This window comes from Phoenix dactylifera, chromosome 11 (assembly GCF_051530095.1).
Source record: "Phoenix dactylifera cultivar Ajwa chromosome 11, Ajwa_hap1_PhDact_Kaust_v1.1, whole genome shotgun sequence".
Taxonomy (NCBI): domain Eukaryota; kingdom Viridiplantae; phylum Streptophyta; class Magnoliopsida; order Arecales; family Arecaceae; genus Phoenix; species Phoenix dactylifera.
Genome location: NC_143200.1, coordinates 26,330,234 through 26,350,044, shown reverse-complemented (window position 1 = coordinate 26,350,044; position 19,811 = coordinate 26,330,234). Strand labels below are relative to the sequence as shown.

Below are 19,811 nucleotides of genomic sequence, written 5' to 3'. Positions count from 1 at the left end.
GTTATATCTCTTTTAGAGATCGAAAGTTCTGGACCTTTTAAACCAATTACAGTTATTATCTTTTCCGTAGCTTTTTATTCTTATTTAGGATTTTTAATCTTTTATAGCCGCTTCTTACCATTAAATTTGATGATAATAGAAAAGGGGTGAAAGCATTCTTCTACTCATGATTATTCTCTTTTTCTTATATTTCATTGGTTTTTAATTTTTCAGATGACGTAATGGGTTTCACTAATCAATATTTATGCTTTACATGTAGCTATCTTTAAACTTATAACTTTCTTAGCTAGAGTTCTTTTTTATTTCTTTTTCGCTGTTTATGACATTGGAAGCAGATACAACTATGTGAAGCCCATTTCTAGTAAATGCAGTTCCCTTTTAGTTGAAGGGAATAGATTTGTTTATTTTGAAAGAAAATCGAATGATACAATGAATAATGCGGATTGTGTTTTGTTTTCATGGTGACATCAAAATCTCATGTCTCTTAATCACTTCCACTTATTATTACAATTATTACAGCCTAAGAAGGTAGTAAAAGTATGACTCTTGATGGTTCTTCTCGTATACTTTAACCTTAAGTTTTTGTTTTTTTGTTTTTTTGTTTATGCTATAGTTGTATATGAACTGCATTTTTAGCTGTGTATGAACTGTATGAGCTGTATATAGTCACCTTCAATTATAAAAGGTAGGCTCTCACACTGTTTGATGTGTAGAATTAAGAGCAAATACTTTTCTTCTCAGATATTCTCTCTTCCTCCTCTACGTCCTTCTCTCTTCTCCCTTTTCTCTTTACAGTTTAAGTTTCGCAGCTTGCGACCTTTTAGATATCCAACTGACTTGGTCGCATCCTTGTCCTCTTACAAAATACGCTGCTCAAGCCTCTCCGATCTTATAGGACGCACTGCTGTTGCTTCTCTCTTGTTCCTCTTGAATACTTCCGTTATTCAAATGCTTTATTGTACTCAAATTCTTTCCTAGTACTCAGTAGACTATATTCGGTTCCCAGAGGAATACACCATAACCCTAGTGGTCTTAGCCTTTCTTCCCATGCTTTCCAGCTTTATCTCCTCTCATAAAGGAATCCCTTTGGCTGCCCTCTGCATGAATTGCCCATAAAGGAAGAGAAGGTGGGTGGGGCAATGGAGATGTCCCAAGGCCAGCTTCTTTAACAGCAGAGATTTTTATACTTGCCCTCAAGGGCGTACTGGAAGTCTTTGGCCAACCCGAAATCTATCCTTTTTATTATTCTTATTCTTTTGTGATCAGTCTTTCGATCTGCTCCAACTTTTAACAGTAACCGAGCTGCGGAGGCACAAAAAAAAAAAAAAAAACTAGGCATAAATCTTGGATGGGCTTTTCAAACCCCTGCAAGCACTCAGCTTTTTGTGGTGGATTTGATGCTTTGTGCCTTGGGATGATGGATATATGTGTTTTCTGATGGATGGAACATATACCATGAGATACTCAAATCAAATGATTAGCTTCGGGAGGGGCGAGGGGGAAGAGAGCACGGAGAGTATTATATAATGTATAAAAGATGAATATTATAGTGGTAGCTCATAAGTGAAGCTTTTGAAGGTCGGAGAGTGAGATCACCGAGAAGGGACGCACCTTTGTGGCAGGTATTGTATAAAAAGTACACAGAGAGAGAGAGGGAGAACAGTCAATGCAAGACTTTTCGAGAGGTCTTATCAACCACAATCTATCCATCAATCTGGTGATGGACTGTAGAGCTCAGTATGTGTCTCAAATAAAGCTCACCAAAATGACCTTGGCTCCACACTTCCCTGAACTCTTTTACTCTCCTATTTTACTATTTATATTTCTTGTTGATATTTCTGTTATGGTCTATGAAGAACAAAAGTACTCATGATGTGAAAACTGCCCGGGTCGTTACCAATGTTATTGTTTCCTTAGAACAACAGTATTAGTGATAGATGGAACATTAGTAATAGTAAAAAGTTAAAGGAGGAGAATAAATATTATTATCCTTATTAAAAGAGGAATGCTAGATTCATCCTTATTAAAGACTAAATAATAAAATTAAGAGAATCATTAGCTAAAAGCATATCTGATGCATATCTAAAACATGCCTATCAACTAAGCTAAGAAAATGTTTATATACTCAGCTGACACAATCACCTACATTTTGTCATTTACTAATTAAGCAGGCACGGCGTCCATATTTTCCTATGCAAGCTTCCAATGAAAAATAATAAACTTCAGTCTCAAACATGTTACCTGAATTAGATTCCTTGAACAAGAAAATTGGTATTCAAAAATATTTCTCTAGGGAAAAGATAATTAATGAACAATTTGAAATACATGCAAATTTATGGTGAGTAATGCTTTGACTTAGCAGGTGCAAGCAATGGGTAGTTTGCAAATAAGATGTAGATAATTTGATAAACTTAATGGATATACTTATTTATACAAAAACCTCATTTATATGTTCTATAGTATAATACAAACTCCTCAGGTCCACCATGGGACTATATCATATGTATGGTAATTTTGACATATTCTTATAGAAATAGGATGATTAGTCTACCTATCTTCAACAACAACTGCACCCCTTGTGAACCTTGATGCGAATCCATTCAAATCTCCAAATTATATAACCATGGTCATCTATTTTGCCAAGATAGGTAATGTAACGACCCGAGGCTTCACCTAAAAAGGCTAACCTTATTATTTGGAGTAATTGGTCATGTATAAGTATCCAAGATATTCTTAATAAATAATCAATATAGAACTAAACACGTGCCTATATAGGTCCTCACATACTTCTCCTAGCTATTTAAGTCTGACATCCTTGTAGTCAGACTAAATGGTTCAAATCTAGTAAAACCCAATTATGTAGACCTTGATTGGTCATGCCCAATCATAAAAGAGCTTGTGTTGTAGTATCCCTTAACTCATATAAATCATAGGCCGAGTCTGTTCTCATATCACTCGTAATGATTCAGGACCTTACCTAAAAATAATACTCAATAATTACTATTTAGGATCTTTGGCCCTATATAAATACTCAAAATCTAGCCATCCTTTTCTTTCTTTCCTTTCTTTATTTCTAATTTGTTTTCAAGCCATATACTAAATTTAATAACATCCTCATCAAGAAAGCGAGGAAAAGAAAGGAACGGAGGGCGAGAATCATTTTTTTTACTGTGCATGCATCAAAAAATAGTAGTGTTGAAAGAAATATATTATATGAAGCACAGTTGAGTTTTTGGACTCTGACCTACATTCCTTCCCCTCGTCCTCACGTCTCTTGGAACATTGAAAGCAGTTTTCCATTCACAATAGAGTCATGGGGAAAAAGAATGGCACCATTTTCAAATTGCACAATCGCTAAGAAATGCTAAGTCCTTGGGTTACGTGGAGACTTCGATTTTTCAGTTCTTCAAGTACATAAGCTCGATCCAGGAAGAAGAAGGAAGTATTGTTCGCAAGGAACTGTCGACAAGATGGAGCAGATGGGAGGAAAGGAGGGAATTACTAGAGGATTGCCCACATGGGGACATCAGAACTTATTGTCTCCCTTGTCTGCTTAAAATCCCAAGGCCTCAACAGCTCCCTCATTGTTATATCTTTGTGCAATGTTCATGGCCTTGTAATGGAGACTGTAGTGTTGTTGTAACTTTGTCAAAGAAACCAGCAATCCACCATAAAAGAATAACTATATTTATTCCTTTCTCCTGTTCACATTCCAACACATGGGGACAGCTCTGTCTCCCTCGGCTGGAATCACGAGGTCTTGAGGGAGGGAGTTGGAGGGAACCATGCCCTCCAACCAATGATCTCTAGAATACCACAAGAATTTGCCAATTGGTGTTATATATATATATATATATATATATATATATATATATATATATATTGTTTGATAGATCAGATAGATCTTACAGTTCTTGCATGAGTACATTCAAGAAAATCAGAAAATAAAAAATGATGTAAGGGAGAAGAAATAATCTCATAGCTATCTCACAAAATACCGGTAGAGTACCGAGCAATATATGAGGCAAACCAATCAACTGACTTTTTACCTAACGGTCCATATGAGTGACCTGAAAGACAACACAATCCTTCGTCAGCTTGTAGATGTCCTACAGCAACGGATGCCCACCGCTTGTCCCGTATTGCCCTGGATCTATCCGATTATTGTCTCTTTCAATTTGAATACAATCCGCTCGCAAGGTGAGCCTTACGTAGGTGTACCTTCCTAGACAGCCTTCAGCTCCGCTCTGAAAATAGAGGTGATATATCTTTATATAATGGTCTCTTTTGTATGTTCTTCTACAAAGATAACTAGATCGATGAACTTAGTTATCTGATATAATGAAGTGACATAAGCTAATGCATACTTATCCAAAGTAAATCATTATCGATTTTGGGAGAAAAAAAAGAAGTGGTGGATTTATTGATTAAAATGGGGATACTATTAAAAAGCTGAGCTTTGTTTACCTACCAAGGTGGTAAGTAAGGTGAGAGGAAAAGAGTGGACGAGGGGAACTCCACCGATAAGCTGAATTGGCACTGATTAGCGGTTCTTGCAAGATGACCACTTCTTGACAGTGAGGTGGTCTCCTTAAACCAAGCATGGTAGAAGATGATAGGGGCTTTAATATGATATCTACACCTAAGCCAGATTCTCGTTAGACTATTATGCTCACTTCTTTCCATGTTTACCTACCAACCACATATATAATTAAGTAATTAGGTAAAATTAAAAGGATTGGTTGGTGAAGAAGGATTCATATAGCTGGCCTCGGATGACCCGAAAAAGAACCGATGGTTATAGTTATGGTAATTAAATAAAATGTAACACACAAGTTTGCTAGAGATAATCTATCCGAAGTGTGAAATTGCTTTTTATTTAGGGTTCACAAGTCAAAAACACTAATTAGAAGAGGTAATTAGCGAAACCTGTTGTATACCTTTAGAGAAAGAGGAAGTCAGAAAAGAAATCTCACACTTTTGGACTGCCACATGGAGCTCTTTGGTTCTCAATTCTCTCTCCATCCAAGTTATTTGCTTGGTTAGATTCATTCTCCTTGTTTAAAGCTAGCATTCGTTGGATGTGTTGAGAGATTCTCCAAGTGGTGGACATTTGGGTCTCTTTTGTTGGGGAATAAGGTTAAGTAGAATCTTGAGAGAGAAGAAAGGAAGAACATATGATCAAAGACAAAAGGAAAAGATAGGGCAGGTTATGACAAAAGAACATTTCTAGGCTTCTCCTTTTTTCTTCTCTCTAGGACCATAAGAAAAAGCTAACATTTGATGTTCACAGCCATGATTCCATTAACAAATCAAATCAATGGACAATGCTATAGGAGACATGCCACCAAAAAATAAAGATCAAGGTCTATTTGCTTGGGTCTTATCTATGGAAAAGCACCAAAACTAAAGTAAAAGAAACCCCCATCTTTGAAAAGCCTACTTCAAAGCAAGTTCACACCGGAGTCCAAGGTACTAAAAGAAGCGTTTAAACTTAGTAAAACTATTCAATTCATGAGTGGGAAATTCAAGCACTGAGACCCAATGAAAGGTACATATTGTTAAGCTAGCAACAGGGTTTCAACAAAATTATCTGTCATTCCAATGTGACAGCCATGCCTTGAGGCCCTTAGCAGCTCCCTATACCAATTGGAAGAGATAATGAAGCCTAAAGCAGAACTTAAGGAAAATATTTTTGATAAATTTATTGCACTATTTTGATGATACTTGATTTTGTATTTAAAAGTATAATAAGTTGAAGTAGCAACATAATGGTACTCTGAATATTTTGTGTTTACAAACAACATCGTATAATCTCTAGAATATATCAGAAAATGAATATTATAATTTCGAAACAACCGATATCATCGTATGACATTTTTTATTTTGATGACAATCATTGTATGGCATGTTATAATGGTCAAAAGGTTGGGAGTGCAACTTTTAGGCAGATTCCTAAATCTGCGCTCCACTTTTCGCAAAATAATTCACCCATCACTTCTACATATTGAATGGTGCATGCAAGCAAGGAGTGACACCAAGCTAAATCTACATTTATATACCAATTAAAGGGAAAAAAACAAATCAAAATATATTAGATTCCACAGATAGTACTCTCTCTCTCTGTCTCACATACACACTCACAGAATTTTGGCCTAGAAAAGTACATCACCAGTTATTTAGATCAAATATCTATAATGGTGAACAGTATGAAAAATAAGTCTTTAGATTGCATGGACGCAAAGGAATGGGATCTAATAAAGACTGACTGCTGCGAGGTGCGAAAAAGTGATAAGTTGGATGAGCCACATACATCCTTACTCCAATCCAAGATTGACAGCATTCGGACAGAGGATAGCTCATGATGTAATACAGTAATTTAGAAGGAGTAATATCAAATACATCATTGCGAACCATTAGAAAACAAAGAAAGAAGAACAAGAGCTAGCTTAATTTGCCATCTCAGGCATGCATGATCTAATAGTATGAAAATAAATAGCAGGGCATGCTTAGAAGCCCAGCCAGCTTATTAATTTGTGTGATAACTCCCACATGACTGATGAAAAGTCTGGATTGCGTTTGTCCATGAATTCCTTAATCCAAGGAATTTGGGATACCAGAAAGCACATTTTCAGCTGAATTGCTGTACCCAACAAACCTCAAATTAGCAAAAATCTCTGCCAATTCTTCAGTTGTGCAAGAGATCTCACTCAATTATGATTATTGGGTATTAATACAGTTTAGAACACAAGTCCTGCGAACCGCTGGACCACTGGATGCAGTCGTGGTTCCATTTGAAGGCCTCCATGCATTGCTGCGGTACCTTGTCGATCGAAACCCAAGATAAACTGCATGCATAAGATATCCAAGATGAAAAAAAGGTTATACTGAAAATAGGTGAGAAAAGAAAGTATCAAAAAGAGAGAGAGAGAGAAAGAGAGAGAGAGAAAGATATAAAACACCATAAAAATTATCTTCTTTAATTCCATTGCGATGAATATCACCATAGACCAGTACTGCACACTTATACCCCTCCACCTAGGAGAAAGCTTTGATGTAAATTTTGGGTAGTTTCCTCTACCATATGACATGAAAGGATCCAGTGCAATTATAAGAATTGATTTAATACACAAGGATAGTTGAATGCTGAGCTGCCAAGCGAGCATTAAATTGGCCTAGCAAACTTTTGATGTGCATTGATAGATACATGAAACATTAGCCTTAGAACAAATATTAACCTTGTCTAATACCTATCATACAATATTAATAAAATAAAAAAATTGTTTTAATGTAAAAGATGGAAAATCTCATTCACCATTTCTAAATTAAAACAAAATAAAAAAATAAAACCAAACCGTAATGAATCAAATTATTAAAATCGTATCGTGAGGACATTTTTCCATGTTGATGGACCTTTCCTTACCATCGAACAAACAGGCATAAACCAGTCTATTTGTTGGCCACAAGATTATCCAGTGATTGCACATGGATAAATGAAATCATTTATCCAATACAAAGGCAAAACAGAAAGATCCAAAGGCAAGGTATGCCGTACTGGCCCGAATTGGGCGATACGAGACATTTGGTTCCATACTGGTACCCAGTATGGGTGGTGTAACCGTAGCATACCAACACTATGCTAGTGGAGCACCGATACGGAGTCCAATACTGAAACGACGAACTTTATCCAAAAGTGTTAAAAGTAAAGAAGAGCCCTCTTGTGACCTCCTTTCAGGGTAGACCTGGGTCCACCGGATGGAGGAATGGGATACTGGGATTAGATGACCATTAAGAGTTACCGATGTCCGTACGCCGCATCCCTCCTTTGGATCTGAAGGCGTACGGCAGACCATCCAGATTAACATAAGCAGGCATGAGTTCAGAATCTTAGTCCCACATCGGCTGTCAAGGAGATCGTATATGAATTCATGTTTGAGTTAATTAGCACTCTAGCTCTGTCTATGAAGCTGAATTTTTTTTGTTGGAGATGTGTGACATTGGCGTAGAGGATTTCATGCTTTAATTGGTGGTGGTTTAGGTGTTTGCATAAACAAGAATTCACAAGGATCATTTTATTGTGTAATGCATGCAATTTGAATGTTTTGTCATAAGGAATTACTGGCATGACATAGTGAACACTCTTCTTTCTTTTTTTTTTTGCTTTAGCGGGTTCTTCATACAGTGCGAGTATGAATGCACCCAATAAAATCAAAAAACACAAGCTCGTGGAGTGCCAATGGCAGCTCCCCCTCTCCTAACCACAAGGTGTATCCTGAGTGGTGAGCCGCGTAGGCAGCCACCTCGTTGGCCTCTCTGAAAACATGTTTGACCTGAAATGCCACCCCATCCCTCGTCATCATTCCTATATCTCGGATTGGGGGTGGTCTGTGCGCTTGCCCCCAGACCCCTCTGAATCTACCTGATCACTATGGCCGAATAGCCCTCCAAGATAACCGAGCTGGCCTGCAGCACCTACCGCGCCTGTCGAAGACCCACCCAGGCAGCCCGCAGCTCCGCCCCGAGAACCGACATGTCGAACAACTGGCAACCGCCTGCTACCACTACTCTGGTGGGCGGGTCCTGTGAACACTCTTCTTGAATTTATCCACTATGTATTAGTTTAATATATATCTCTTTAGTTACTCTGTTTCATGGACCTTCTTGTTATTCTATAAGATATTCTGTATTTTAGTACATCTGAGTCAGTTAAAAAAAAAATAGAGAGTAGGGGCATATGCCAAACTATGGATTATTATATAATGATCAAGGTCCTAATTCAAGCGTACCTTGGTGCAAGTTTAGCATGTTGGAGCTCCTAATTACATGCAAATTTGTCAACTGCTGCATATATTCGAAAATACTGCATTCAGTTAAAATTATCTACAGGTATTTTTCAAGATTTCTGTGCTTCGAACATCCTTGGATCCCCACTTTTTGCTCGCTACAAATACTTCAAATAGACATCTCATACCCCTAGGTGCTGCTTATATAGCATAACTGGAAATGCCGGTACCTTATCAAATTACTATGACATGCTATCGTCGCAGACAGACATTCTTCATTATTCTAAGTTAGGATCCTCAACTTTTATCCTGTCCCATAAGTCATGAAGAATTATTAAGAACAATATGGTAATCAATCCATATATGATGTGCGAAAAGATAAAAAGGTGAGCTCATAATGCCGAGACACAGAAGAAGGTAATCTGCAATAGAAATCATCTGACTACAAACACAATGACAGATAGTCCTGAAATTTTAGGATCGCAATGAATATATAAGAAACTCCCCTCCTCCTATAGAAGTTCTAAGAGAGACAGATCTCTTCTAAGCAAAAACTGGTTGTGTGTGAGCGAGAGGGAACCATATCTTATTTCAAAAGCAATACCTTCTTTTTTCTTTTTTTTCTTTTTTTTTTTTTCGTTAGGACAAAAGCAATGGCGCCGTTGAGCTCCAACTTTCAGGTAACATTCCTTACAACCATATCAATGTAGCTGACAAACTCGTGAACACCGGGACCATTTAAAACACTGTTTTGGGGACCAGCGTGTGTCCTATGACTACTATCGTTTTGGAAGGGTAATCTTCTTTCATAGATGTTTTTGATATGTAGTCATTGTACTCTTTGAGCAGCATTTCTCTAAGTAGACTAGAATACTTCTCAGGTTTAGTCTTTTGGATAACTTCAACTTGTTTGTGCTCTTCAATGAAGGCTTTAAAATTTATCAGAAATTTTAAAGGTTTTCGATGTTCTCCGTGCTTGTGTGCTATCGACTTGTTAAGACTCTTTATGCACGCAAACCCCTGGATACTTGTTGGAAGGCTGACATCAGGTTGACGGTTGGAGAGTCCCTCTCAAATACTTCAGTGAGGTTTAAACCGTGCTCCATAAGAAAACATTATGCTGAATAGGCTGAGGAATGCGTCGGTGCTGCAATAATGCCAGAAAAATACTGGTAGTGACATATCCAACTTTGCCGGTCACAAGATGAATCACAAATTGGTGTGATATCATTGAGTTTGTCTATTTATTTTCTTAGTTGTTTATTTGTTCTGGAATGGTAGGTGGAGAAGCAGTGACTCGGATTCAAAGGCTGGGTAGCTTGAGACTTTGTACACATTAGAACAACTAATCGTTTGGGCCATGCCCTAGTGGATTATGTTAACAAGGCGAATGTCCTAAGTCAGACGACCCTTTCGTAGGAGTGGCAATGCTTAACCATTTAGCTTGTTTAACTTATTTTAACCTGTTATACATCGAGCTATATTATCTGTTCTAATAAAATCTTCACAAGCGAATTTGTATTTTTAACTTGTTTAATAAATAGATCAGATTAAGGCTGATATATTTTTGATCTATCATTTATTCGACCTAATCTGTACCTTGTTCGACCCTATCCAACTGCCACCTCTACCCTTTAGGTAGGAGCTAGGGAAAAAGGCAACTGCATGTTAGAGAGAAAGATCCTTGTGATACTTACCGCCAATAGCCTCGCTTTTTAGCTGTGCCCATAACTATATAGCATTCGCTTAGAGGCAAGCTCTTTTCAATTGTGCCCATAACAACTGCAGTAGCTTTCTTTCTCAATATGGGTTTATTGGTTTAAGGATTGGCTTTATGTTGCTTTGAGGAGTCTAAAGTCTAGGGTCTAGCTTGTTATAGATGTAGCAAAGAGACTCCTCTTCCCAATAAAGTTTGGCAAAATTTAGTGCCGCTGCTTTCTACTTTAGTTGATGAAAAGACTTTAGCTCTTCTCTTTGCTTTCAGGTGTGGTCATCTTTTTATCCCACTACATCAAGATCAATTTCCTACAAAAAGATTGTGATCAATGGACACGGTATAGAAGGGACAGAGGTATCATTATAAGAAAGAAAGAAACCCATGTAACTGTATGCTCTAGCACCCACACTACCCATTGGCCCTAGTGTCCATCAATCTTTATTGGATCCTTTCTCTGAATCTGATAAGAAGAGGACCAGAAATACTTTTGGTATGATTGATCTCTAACTGAAAGTATGTGTCATGCATGACATGTTCTCCAGCTGCATTCAGTGTCACTGAATTGCATGTGAATGCATTGTCATAAATCAAGACCTCAAAATCGAGGGTGGGATCTAAAATAATCAAAGCCAGTGTCAGTTCCTACAAGAAGTCATGGACTGCATGGAATTTTTCTAGATTTCATAAATGTAAGACTGGAGTAAGTTCAATGCATGGCATGTGGCAACAACTGCCATTGGCGTACCTAGCATGTGGTTCACCAGTGAAACTTCACCTCAAGCATTGGCTTGCAACCGAGTCCTCATATCCTGGGCTGTCATCAATGCACCAACAACAACAGTCTATGACCAAGAGTAAGGGCAAACTCATATGTCAGTATTTTAGTTTCTAAAGAAAATTAAGGGCAGCATTCCAATATTCATAAATGTTTCTTCTGAAAAGAAAAGGAACCCATGAATTTGGATGAATCAGTCAGTCATGAGAGATGACACATTGCAACATATCTATCTGTAAGCACCTTTTGTTCATGACTCCTGTCCAAATTTGAGATTTGATCAAAAGATTGTGCAGTTCACCCCCTGCGCCTAATTCTGATGATACCCAAAGATACACTACGCCCTAATCATAAGCATGAACAGATAAAAATAAAATGATAAAATTAAAGATATACTATAAAGTCTTATATAAAGATTAGAGATTAATACTGTATAAGAATGACATATACCATATAAAAATTAAAGATATACGATAAAAAGTAGTGGAAATAGAGCAACAATAAAAATTAAAGATTGAGAGGTTGTCATCTTACCTATATTCTATATAAAAGAATGGGGATAGTACTTCGTAGACCTGGGGTAGATAAAGTGAAAATGAGAGCTGGGTTCTCTTGTAATTGATGCAGGCTGCATAATACTAAATTGAGGAAATTTAAACATAATAAGGCAAGAAATATGGTAAAGTCTGAATAAGGAAAATTAGATCTGAGTGCAGGCATAGAAGATGAGCTTAACACAAAAATATTAAGGTAAGCATATTATATTATAACAAGGAATAGCACAGTTATTGAAAAATTAGAAGTAGACATGAAGCAAATTTTAAGGGTCAGCAGTAAAGATAAAAGTTGTTGAAGGATCTGGAAGTAGCTGGATAAGGCTTATTAATGAAAACGATATTCAGAGAAATGATTAGGAGATTTTAGAAGACTTTTGTTCTCTAGGTGGCCTAGCAATCTCTTTGATTAACCATGAAATCTATTGGATAATCCAACCAGATGGCATTCCACGGTTATACCTTCCTCCAATTAGCACATAAAGCATAAAATTTGTTTTGGAACAAGAATATAGAACAAAAAACATGAATCAAAAGCTTGATCTCTGGCATTCCACTCTCAAAAGAAATCAGTGTTCCAAGCAAGAAGTTGCATGGACATACAGTATCACCCAAAGTGATAAATAATTAGGCAACTTAATTTGGACACATGTTCTCACAAGAAGCTTGCACCTGCTAAGATTACCTTTTCCAATGTTTCTTCTCAAGCTATCAGAAAGCGTCATTTAGGTAAGGTTTTAAATGTTTATCAAACAAACAGCTAAACATGTATTTATTGCAATTATACAAGATTTTAATGTTATCGATAATCAACATTTAGAAAGCACCAAGCACAGCTGCAATCTACAAGAGCTACATCCCTATGGATAGCCTTCCTGGAACATCAAACGAGTCAATATTTTGCAAACAAACAGACAGTTTGCTGTGGTGCATGGAGGGAGGAAGGAGCTATCCCTCAACAGATGATAGTGTGCTCCGTGATCCGTGTCTGATCATCCAGGCTATTGGAGAACTCAATGGTTTCAAAACTTGACACAATTCTTCATCAGCTGTGATGTGTTTTGAGTAAATCAGCAATATCCTACACAGTTCAACTTGAAACAAACTGCTTCCTTTGCCACTGCAATTCATTAGATGCAGGCTGATAAAGAGCCCTATCAGCAAAAATAAGAAAATATGGACCATATTTTGTGAATACATATGACAACATATTTAGCATAGAATGTACAAATTTTACTTCTGGAGAAGAGATGCACTTCCCGTCTTACTGATGGCAACCACATATCAAGATAAAAAGATTGTGGTACATGATATTAAATGTAGCAGCAATGTAGGAAGAACGTGTCTAGATTTTGGAATATATCTAACATGTTTGATTACAACAAAAAATGAACCATTTAGAGCTACAAAGCTCATCTCCTTTGGCAGCTGATCTCTAAAAATATAAGCTGCCAATACAATAAGCAATTTCAGAGGTACGTTATAAAAGGTAAACTATTAAAAAAGATGGAGCAGAAAAATAGTTGGCGTGTATAACTTAAAAACAATTGTACTGAGCTAAAGAGCGTCACTTGAGTTCTGGGAAGAGCAGTTTGATGTCTAATGTTCAATTAAAGTATGAGGTACCTGTTTTTAGATCAACCAAATCATGTTTGCGACACACTTGGCAACATTCTTCGAGACCTCAAAAGTCATGGAGTTAATATCTATTTTACCAAAATAAGGAAACATAATGTAAATGATTCTGACATCTGCAAGGATGGTGATTCCCATTTTCCTGGCATTTGACTCTCAACGGCAGACCAAGCCGCATGACCATATCATGTAGTCAAAAAGCCTTTTGATAACAATCTAGTAATTTGTTATGCCAAAACTCACACCTGAATAGTTCTGTTCTTAGAAACAATATTGACTAGAGTTCAAACACCCTAACATTCTAGTCCAACCACCATGTTATTTCCCTGCTGTCATGCGTCTTCTGGATACTAAAAACCAAAACAAGAGTACATCCTCTCCACCTCCCAGGACAGTTAGGTTAACCGGGAAGCTAACTTTCAGGAGGAAAATAGCATTATAATGTTCCTGATGCTGAGAATTAAAGATCATTGAAAGCACATACCAGTCAAAGAGCATCTCATATTACCATACAACTATTCTCCGGAACATTGATAATCTTATTAAGTGATCAATTCAGAGTCATGCACAAATTTCAATCACTATGAAAAATTTCAAAAAAAAAAAAGTTCCAAGTATATTTGACTCTGAGTAACCTCAGCAAGGAAAGGTATCCAAACCTATGTTAAAGGGTCTAGAAAGAGCATAAGAAGATCTAAGCTAACAGAAACTGAAGTAGTAATAAGAAATTTGAAGAAGCTTGTATTAGTGCTAGGGCCCTTAGGATGAATGACAGGATAATGAGGTACCATAATCAATCCTAACAATTGGCCTGAAGGTTAGTATTTTATGGTTAGGTATTTTTTGGCTTAGAAAAAAGCGGACAACTGATCTAGGCACCAGTGTAGAATATCCATCGGTAAGATGTTTACACACAATAACAACTCACAGGCTGGATAGCATAATTGACTAGCCCTAAAAGGTACTGAACCACAGGTTTCGTTTTTCCTTTGGACATTCGAAGCATTTTAAATTGCTTGCTGCTTATATAATCAACCACGCAGATATGAAAGCCATGCAAAAGAAGACTTCTTTGACAGCTTGTTCTGATCCGCATAGTCAAATGCCAGAGGGAGCATTCATGCAATATCAGAAAAGCCATAACTCCACCAACTGTCTTTTTAAACAAAAGAAAACAAAAAGCTGTAAGAATCAGATTAAAGACTAATTCCTATTTATTGGTAACTTAATGTCACCTTCATAGGAGAACCTGATCCAAGTAAGCCTTTGTATCTGGGGATCTAAACTGCTTGGAAACAGGTAAGCTGCACAGAAACAAATCTGTCAATTGTTATTGTGAACACACAAAAAATCCCCACCAATGTGTAAAAAGAAAATCTCAAGAACTGAATATATTGAAATTATTAAAGTCATGCCCATTTCTTTTTAGAATTTTATTTGTATGCATCAAGGTATTGGTTAAGTTGCAAGATACTCTGATCAACAAAATGTCCATGTCAAGATAGGATGGAGAGGTAGAATATTAGTACTACATTCTGCATGAAAAATTATCAAAGCTCAAAAGACATGCATCAAGATCTGAAATTCGAAAGTTAAGTAATAAAACAGGAGGATGACACATCGGGCAACAGATCAATATCATCTTCACCCAAATTTAATTTTGCAACAGTTTGTGTAGTTCTAATGAACCGTATCTAGGAATAAGCATTTGCCAAGACACTGTATCATGATCGAGAATTCATAATCATACAACCAAGATTTGTTCAACTATTAGAAATTAGCCTTTCAAATGTTACTTAGTACTCCCTAAGCAGGATCCTATATCAATGCATATCATTTGAAATCATTTTTCAGTTAGGTTTTGTTGCTCCATCCTTGGTTACTTGATGTTTTCAAATATAAGTCCCTTGATTTTCACCCGAAGCCCCAGAGATCATCTTTGCAAATGATGTGAAATACTCAGGGCCCTTCCACTTATCCTCTAATAAAGCAAATCCTAGCCATTTTTTATGCACTCAAATATTAAGTACTGGTGTTCCTAGCCTCAGATACATTCACCTCAGCATTCTTAGCTCTACAACAAAACATATGGAAACTGACCCTACATTTGCTAAATTAAAATCCATATAATAATGCTGAACCCGTGTGACGTAAAAGCTTTTCCAGCAAAAAAAAAAAAGAACAGTTAGTGAAAGAGTAAATCCCAAAGCAGATAAATATTAAGTTCAATTACAAAGAGTAAGATAATATTATGGATATAAAAGAAATATTTGATAGAAATACACCCTTGCACATCTCTGGTCAGGTCACTCACCAAAATGTTCTATAGCCGTTTGTTAGTTAACATGTTATAACACCACAAGAAGGGAAAAAAGAACTAACCAGTACATAGGGGCAAACAACTTCTTAATGCATACAAGAGAGTAAGAATGAATCCCAACCTAGGTTAGCTACAACTCTCTCTACCTCTCACAAACGAGGATGAAAAAGAAAAAGAAAGAAAAGAAAGCAGGACAGTGTGTCCATACGTTGCAAAGGAGATCATAAAAGTTATAAAAGCATGTCATGGAAAAGTAACATATACCTACAACGACCACACCTAGCAGATCAGCAAAACGCAAAAGTGTTGCCAGTTTGGCTGCTTGCCATTTGCTGGGTCATGCAGATGGATAACCAACTTAGAAATGTCTACCAAAATCTTTCTTTGGAACAAAGTACCTGTACTGATGCACTTCTTTTGTTTATCTTTAAACTCAGTTAAAATGCAGCATGTGACAATAACTCAAGTAGCTATACAGCAGATTCTAATAAGAAGAATTAGATAGAGTGCCAAATGGGTGGGTTCTGGTCAGATATAGGTTGGATCAGATGCTGGTGGCTAGATATCTATTATCCCGAATCTGGTCTGTTTACTAAATGGGTCAAAAATCCAAAACCGAACCCAAGCTCTTCATTAACAAGTCACCTAACTGAACCCGCATACCCATTTAATAAACAAGTCAGATCGGCTTAAATGGTTTCAATGGTTTATACAAGTCAAGTCATAATTGAGTTGACCCAACCCAACTATTAATAGGTCAAAATGTGTTAAATAGGTCAGGACTTAAACCTAAACCTGATCAATTAATAAACAGGTCAAGTCGGGTCGACCGGTTTATGACCTGAATCACTTGATGCCAAAATTGAACCCACTTAGCTCAGGTTAGTTGCGGGTTGAGTTGGTGGGTTGAGCCATAAATTGCCACCCTTTGCATTAGGCAACAAAAAAGTATGATATTGCCCAAATAGATGTGATCTATGAATTATTTATTCTATTCTTGCTTATTAGACCTCCACCTTTTTAACATTCTAATGATGCTTGAGCTCAAACAACACTAAGAAGAATATCTTTCAGCGGCAAAATAGACAGGAAGAGCTACAGCAACACCCGACAAAATGAAACATGAAAGATCACGAATATGTATTTTCCATTCTCTGCAATATGTTCTCAAAACTAATGGAAAACCTTAAGATGCCAGAATCATCTTCTTCTAAAATTAAGATTGATAGGGCAGTCTAAATTTGTTTTTTCTAGAATAAAGTGATACAGGCACAAATGAAACTTAACTTGATTTCCTGGTTAGAAGATCGCCTGTAAATTAAACTTAACTCGATACAGACCCAAGTGATACAAAACCTCGGTAAGACAAATTTATAAATTTATTTGATAACTCCTTGCAGTGATAAGAGAAAGTGAAGAAGCACAACAAATAACGACTGGCCTAATAAAACTACAGAGAAATAGAAGATTTAGCTGTAAAAGTCAAGCATCTAGAGACTGGGAACATGATTTCAAATCACAAAAAATACACCCGTTCAGAGCACCAGAGGTACCATCAGGCTCCGGAGCAAATATCATTCCATATTTTTCTCAAAACATGACCTGTCTGTGCCCAAATGCTCAACCCAGATCCAACCCTCCTATGACTGGTTCAAGATTGGGTTGAGCCAAATTTGTATCAAACAAATCGGAATCGGTATCCCTTCTTCTTCTTCTTTTTTGAGTTGGTTCGGATAAGCTAGCAGGTCTAGGTTGAGAAATTCCAGCCTTAGTTAGAAGCTGTACGCTTTGGAGCCTTTTTATTCAAAAGTAACTTTAATACAATTAATGGCATTCAGCATTTTCAAATGCCACATATTAATGATCTAATCTATCAACAAACATCTTGAAAATGTCACATCTTTACTACTTTATTATAATACTCTATATAATAAAACAAGGTTGCCATTATCTAGTTCAGACAGTCTAATGGTTGACAAATTTATGCATGATTACATTTACATATGTGTAGTTTTACAGAACTTTAGCCCATGTTGTTATGATGATGATCTACCATAAGACAGACATGTATTTGCAATCTCATATGCCAGCAATGCACAATGTTGATGCCACAAGATTTAAAAGCCAACATGGGCACATCTAACTCCATCGGGATTTCAGCCAGTACCCAAGACCACAGAGTAAGTTTACAATAGCCAGCTAAATGACTGGATCATGCAATAAAATACCCATGACCCGATAATGCTGTACGTAGACCTCTTGTCCATTGCATGAGTGCTGGTGAATTCTTGGGTCTCAAATAGTTCATGAACCTTAATTTCGCGTTTAAAAAGGTGCCAGATCCTCTCAATACCCAGATAAACTATTTTGGGCTCCACATGCACCACCTATCCTGACGCCAGTCATGACATTTTCTTAGTCACCCAAAAACCACAATGAGACAATTCAATTAGAGTGCACATTTATCATAAAAGTTTCAGTTCAATCACCATGTCAGTGCTACTCCAATCCAGCCAACCACCATGTGAATGCTCCAAAAGCATTGTGTGGCATGAAAGAGGCATGTGACAATAAACACATTGTATGAACCATGCTATGTTTTGCCATCTTGAAAATAAACATGCAGAAGAATAATCCATGCATATTCAAACAAACATATGATGCCATACTAAGATTTACCTGCCAAAGGGAATGCTGCTTTTCAGAATAATTCTATACTTCTAGTTGTTATTAGTATCCACATAACTATTTATAATACTCATCTCGGTGACTTACGACACCTGAGTTTCTACTGCAAGCCCTGACACCGCTAGTTCTTAAAACTTTCTCTCATCCTATGTCCACAACTCTCCTTTCCCTTTTCAACTAGACGAAAAGCATCACAAAAGAACAGACTACCACCTCAACGTGCCAGAATCACTCTTTTTTGTCTTCTTTCCCTGGTACATTACATAACTAATCAGATTAATAAGTGCCACCGACAACTCGCAAACAACAAAATTATCCACAGGAGCTTAACAAAGAAGCACCCAAAGTCCATCGAAGCAGTTCATGGGTTAAAGAAAGGTCAAATCAACGAAACAAAACTACACTACCAAAACAAATCCCAAATCTACCTGAAAAACAAGAGAAACAGCACGCAATCATATCAAAACAGCAAGGGCGACGAATCCGACCCCATAGGACAAAATGTTTCAAAGAGAGGGAAAAAAAGGGGGAATCACTTACAAGCCAGGAGATCCCGCAATCAAGAACTACCCCATATTGTAATTCTTCCTAAAACTCAAGAAACTATACACAAACACACAACGGAGATATGGAGCAAATAAAGAATCGTTCTTGTTGTTGTTCTCTTGCAAACCCTTACGTACCTCATGAGGTGCTCAATCAGCCGATGAGAAAGAGGGCAAGGGCGACGAGGACGTGGGGATCCATCGAGTCCTCCTCCTTCGGGGAAGAACCCCTCGGCCTCGATTACGTTTGGGATGGAGTTCTCTTCTCGCCGTCCTCCTGGGGCTTCGGAATTTGGCGCGCTTTGGAGGAACCGCAGCCTTTCAGCTCGGCTCCTCCCGTCCTCCGTCGACAAAAATCCACCGCAAAATCGAATAGATCAAATCTAATCGAATTTTAATCCCTTTCCAAACGCAAACATAATCTTTTGCCGCGCAACGCATGCCGAATTCAGATCTTCCGTCCATACTGCTAGTCGACCCATCTCAACCGTACACTACAGCGTCCAGTATGGCATCACATACGTCAGTTGCGACGCCACATAATAACGGAGTGGTTTTTTTTCCTGCATAAACATCGACCTAAATATTGAATTTTACATAATTATTTTTTCAAAATTAATATTTATATATATATTAAATATTTGTTTTGCTATCTTATTTTTTTATTTTTATTTTTCAAATGTGTCATGACGTCTAACGCCATTGTTAAAAATTAACGGCTTAAAATTAAAATAATTATAATATTTTTAATGAGTAGATTAAAAAAATATTTATAAGACAGCTGCGATGAAAAG

At 37.1% G+C, this 19,811-nt stretch overlaps 1 long non-coding RNA gene across 2 annotated transcripts; it reads right to left on the bottom strand.

Moving 5' to 3' along the window:
- Positions 1-12,481: 12,481 nt before the first annotated feature.
- LOC113462426 (uncharacterized) lies at positions 12,482-19,408 on the bottom strand. Of its 2 annotated transcripts, none has more exons than XR_015971458.2 (3): positions 19,156-19,408; positions 14,700-14,768; positions 12,482-12,983 (listed from the first exon to the last, which is right to left on the bottom strand). It is a non-coding gene; the product is annotated as an uncharacterized LOC113462426 (long non-coding RNA). The 2 variants fall into 2 exon arrangements; XR_015971459.2 differs by having other exon boundaries at positions 12,482-12,970; positions 19,156-19,407.
- Between the last annotated feature and the right edge of the window lie 403 nt (positions 19,409-19,811).